At 45.3% G+C, this 5,459-nt stretch overlaps 1 pseudogene; it reads left to right on the top strand.

Annotated features, from left to right (window-relative positions):
- Window positions 1-312: 312 nt before the first annotated feature.
- LOC140515881 (cobalamin trafficking protein CblD pseudogene) lies at window positions 313-1,013 on the top strand (annotated as a pseudogene).
- Window positions 1,014-5,459: the final 4,446 nt, after the last annotated feature.

Raw genomic sequence — 5,459 nt, forward strand, 5'->3', positions numbered from 1 at the left:
TTGATGGTGGCCAGAAAGGCGTTCTTGGTCTCCTGTGGCTGCGAGCTCACAGGAAGAACTTGCCATTTAGGAAAGGGGGGAAAAGTAATAAAAGAAAAGATTGTTTTTATTATTTTTCTCTCACCAGAAATAGCCAATGTGCTCTGTAACAGAGCCAAGCTGGTTACATGCCTCACCGGATTTTACTCTTTAGTCAGGAGGGTTATAAATCCCAAAACTTTTTCCACTGCTGCATCTTCAGGTTCAGATGAGTCTCATGTGGGTACTGTGCCCTCAGATATATATTCAAGGACTGTGTGACCAGATGAAACAATGGGACCATTTGGGCTCAAGGATCAAAGATTTCAGCTCCCTGGGAACATAGGTTTTGACTGTCACCTCAAAGGAACAGTTTTGTAAAAGAAAAGTCCATTTCATAGAACTTTGCCTGATGTCCTAGCAGAGCCTTTATCAAGTGAAAGGCACGACTTTGTGATGGCACATTATAGAAGCGAATTTGAGGGCAGTGATGCACTTGTTGAACAACGGGAAATTAACGGGGCAGAAACTTATTTTGAAAATGCTTAAGTAGAATGTGTAATACAAACATGTCCAAAGCTACTTCGAAAAGCTTTTGAATCAATGTTTCCAGAAGTGAATTCTGGCAAATTAATGGTACTAACTGTAACACAGAAAACCAAAAATGATATGACCATATGGAATGAGGAAGTTGAAAATGAAAGAGAAACGCTGTTAGAGACGTTTATAAATTGTGCTAAAGAAATTTGCTATGCTCTACGTACTGAAGGCTACTGGGCTGACTTTATTGATCCATCCTACGGATTAGCATTTTTTGGATCATATACAAGCAACATTCTTTTTGAAACAGATGAGCGTTATTGACAATTAGGGTTTTCCGTTGATAATCTTGGCTGCTGCAAATTGATTTGCCAACAACCCATGTGGTTGTTGGAACTATCTTCACAAATGCCACAGCTGACAGTCACATTATTAAGAAATTAAGTGGAAACTAGGTGGCAGCTGCATTGTATATATTAGACATTTTGTCTATAAACACTGTAAAAAGTCTTCGGTTTTTTAAAGTACTGATTTCTAGGTTTAAAAAGTATTTATTTCAACATGTATAAAATTAAGAGTTTGCAGTTTAGGAGATTTTCAGAAAATGACAAATGTTCACTCAGATTTCTGTTTAATACATGCTAACCACCTACATTGTATAAAAAGCACCAATTCATATGGTTCCAAGGTTTGATCCCATATTACACCTTTATGGAGAGTTTTGGCTATTTCTCCTTTATATTTGAAAATTTCAGTTTTACTTAAATCCTTTCAAAAATAAATCAGGTTAAGAAGAAAAAAGGATAGGGGACACAAGGACAGATGAGACACATGGACAGCTGGGGACATGCAGAAAGATGGGGACACACAGAAAGACACATGGGAACACACAAACAGGAAACACACAGACACATGGGGGCACATAGACACATGGGGACACAGAAAGATAGGAGACACACAGACAGAGACATGGGAACACACGGACAGAGAGGTGACACATGGACAAATGGGGACACACGGACAGATGGGGAGACACAGACAGACACATGGGAACACATGAACAGATAGGAGATACACGGACAGATGGGGACACATGAACAGACACATAGGGAAACACGGACAAATAGGAGACACACAGGCAGACACATGGGGACACACGGACAGATCAGAGATACATGGAGAGATGGGAACATACAGACAAATGGAGACACACAGGCAGATAGGGGACAAACAGACAGACACATGAGAACACACAGACAGGTAGGAGACACACAGACAAATGGGGACACACAAACAGATGGGGAGAAACAGACAGATGGGGACACAGAGAGAGAGAGAGACACACGGACAGACACATCGGGACACATGGACAGATGGGGACATACAGACAGATGGGGACACACGGACAGACACCTGGGGACACCCGGACAGATAGGAGACACACAGATACAGGGGGACATACGAACAGATGGGGACACAGACAGCCAAATGGGACACACAGAGAGACACATGGGAACACATGGACAGATAGGAGACAGATGGGGACACACAGACAGATGAGAACACACGGACAGATACATGGGGACACACAGACAGACACATGAGGACACACGGACAGATAGGGGACACACAGTCAGATGGGGACACATGGACAGACACATGGGGACACGTGGATAGATGGGGACACACAGAGAGACAAATGGAGACACACGGACAGACACATAAGGACACACAGACAGGAGACACACAGACATACATACGGACACATGGGAACACACAGAGAGACAGATGGGGACACACAGACAGACACATGAGGACACATAGACACATGGGGACACACGGACAGATAGGGGATACACAGACAGATGGGGACATATGGACAGGCAAATGGGGATACACAGACAGATGGGGACACACAGAGAGGCAGATAGAGACACACGGACAGACACATGGAGACGCATGGACAGATGGGGATATATGTACAGCCACAGGGGAACACAGATAAGAGACACACAGACAGACCCATGGGGGCACAGACAGATCAGAGACACATGCAGAGGTGGGACACATGGACAGATAGGGGACACATAGACAGATGGGGGCACATGGAAAGACAGATGGGGACACATGGACAGATAGAAGACACACAGACAGACACATGGGGATACACAGACAAATGGGGACACATGGACAGATGGGACACATAAACCAACACATGGGAACATACAGACACATGGGGACACACTGACCAGTGGGTACACAAAGACAGACACGTGGGGATACAGACAGATCGGAGACACGTGGACAGATGGGGACACATGGACAGATAGTGGACACACAGACAGATGGGGAAGAAGGAGGTGGAGAGAAGAGAAAGCAAAGAAAGAGATGCCAACCCTTGAAGAGAGAAAAGGATGGGAAAAAAGATGGTTCTGGAGGCCAACCATCTACATAGCCGCTAAACGAGAAGAGGAATTGGTACAGCAGGCATTTTTGTGTGTGTGTGTGTGTGTGTGTGTGTGTGTGTGTGTATGTGCATGTGTATGTTCGTCCTTCATTGCCAAAGAAGACCATGCCATCAGAGAAATGATGACATGACTTGCACTTGACTTTGTTTTGAGTGAGGGAGGGCTGTGCAGGTCACCAGCCTCACTTTTACTCCAGAACCATCTGAATCCAGTGACCAGATATTCATCAGGACAACTGGAGATAGCCCAGGATGAGGCAATTAGGGTTAAGTGACTTGCCCAAGGTCACACAGCTAGTGAGTGTCAAGTGTCTGAGGTGAGATTTGAACTCAGGTCTTCCTGACTCCTGCACTGGTGCTCTATCCACTGCACCACCTAGCTGTCCCAACAGCAGACATTTACATGTATCAAGGAGCAACCTAAACCCTTTGAGAGTCACATGGACTAGAGAGCGGTCTAGAGAGAAGTAGGACCCATGACCTTCACAGAATAGAAAACAATAGAGTAGTAGCCTAGATACAAACCAGTTCTACATTTTAAGTATTTGTTGTGGTTGTATTAAATAAAATCTGTTCTATATTCCTTGTCTCAGCCTGAATTCTTGCAGTTGAGCTAAAGATCATTTGAGAGACAAGCAGAATACTGATGTTCCCAGAGGAAACCCTCCGTAGGCAATAGGACTCAGAGATCATTACTGAGACAATGAGACTCCTCTTCCCAAGGTGAATCTGGTCTATTGTAGCAGAGATTAAGACCTAAATGACACAAGATTCTGAGTAAACTGAGAAGAGTGGTCTGGATGATATTGAGGTTTCCTTCCATCTGTAAAATTCTAACATTTGAAGAAAGTGACTAGAAGAGAGCAGAGAGAAAGGGGGACCTTTTCAACTTTTCTTCTACCATTTTGGCACCAAATGAGAGTTACCTGGCTCTCTGGGTATCAGTAGTATATCAACGTCATGTTCATTTATGACAGGGCAAGAGCACTACATCTGGTCCCAGCTTCTCTCTCCACCCCTCACCCCCAACTAAGTGGGTGACCTTGGACAAGTCTTTTCCCTCCTCTGGGCCTCAGTTTCCATTTCTGTACAAAGGGAAGTGGCATTGTACAGTAGAAAACACCAGGTCTGGTATAGAAAGCAGTGTCTAAAGGAAGTGGCAGAAGGAGTGCTTGTCTATACTGATCAACAGGTTCAGAACTGCTCTGGGTCCTTTGAACATTTTCTGGGACAAGAAGCATTAGCCAACAGGAATTGCCAAGAGATGGGAGAAGGGCTTCTTGGAAAAGAGGCATTTCCTGGAAAGCAAGGAGGAAACCCAGCTAGCTGCCCCCTCCACTCTCAGGGTCACCTTCTAGCATGGGCAGCTCAGTCTCCAGCTGTCAGTTTACTGAAGGCCATGCATACCAAGAGAGGCCCCTTACACTCTTTGATCAAAGCAGAGGCTAGTTCCAAGGGGCATGAGTTTGGATACTTTCCTATCTCTCCTTAGAAAGCAAGGCCAGCCAGAGCCTAGCAAGTGGGACTGCTTGCCATGCAATTTAGTGAGGCCTAGCCCTTCATCAAACATTCACTGGTTGGGAGGCAACAAATGTCTCCCCTCCCTTCTCAAAGAAAATAGCTCTGAGGGAACAACACAGGTTTCATCCATCAATGACTCTGGGTCAGACTGGGAGGGAAAAAAGATATGCCTGGAGGTGGGGAGTGAAGAAAAGGAGAGACATTTGGGCCTCTGGTTACCAGTTCTATCCAAACCGGGTCACTTTCCTGAAGAATTCTCAGAATCTGAGCCTGAGATCCTTTTCAGCACGTTGTCTGCTCACTACGGAAAGAGATACCCAGGGCTAGGGCAGTGTGGCCTGGGTACAAGAGCTCTGCTTCTGGTCTCATCTTTCCTCCACGAATTGTGTGACCTCGGACAAGTCTTTTCCCCTCCTCTGGGCCTCAGTTTCCATTTTTGTACAATGTGCAACAGCATAGTACAGTAGGAAACACCAGGTTTGGAGCCAGAGACCATGGGTTCCAAGCCTGCCTCTGTTACTTACTATCTGTATGATCTTGGTAAAGTCATTTCATCCTCTCTGAGTCTCAGTTCCCTCATCTTACAAATGACTTTTGAGTTCTCTTCCAGCTCTAGATCAATGAACTTAGATGTTTCTAGGGGAGGTTCTTAACCTGGGGTCCAATGACTCCCAGCACTCCCAGAGGACTGTGGGACACACAAAAGATTTGAAGCCCCTGGGTTACAAGATTTTTTCTGATGATCATTGTGGGATTTGTAAAAGGCTAAGGACAGGCCATGCTTTGGGTTACTGCCTGTCCAAGAGTTACTCAGTTTAGGTTTAGTGAATACAAGAAGGTGAGAAAGATGGAGTTCTGACCAAATTCAGTGGGTGACTTGCATCGAGCTGCCTCTGAGCCTTTGCTCAGTGTT

Source organism: Notamacropus eugenii, chromosome X, assembly GCF_028372415.1.
Source record: "Notamacropus eugenii isolate mMacEug1 chromosome X, mMacEug1.pri_v2, whole genome shotgun sequence".
Classification (NCBI taxonomy): domain Eukaryota; kingdom Metazoa; phylum Chordata; class Mammalia; order Diprotodontia; family Macropodidae; genus Notamacropus; species Notamacropus eugenii.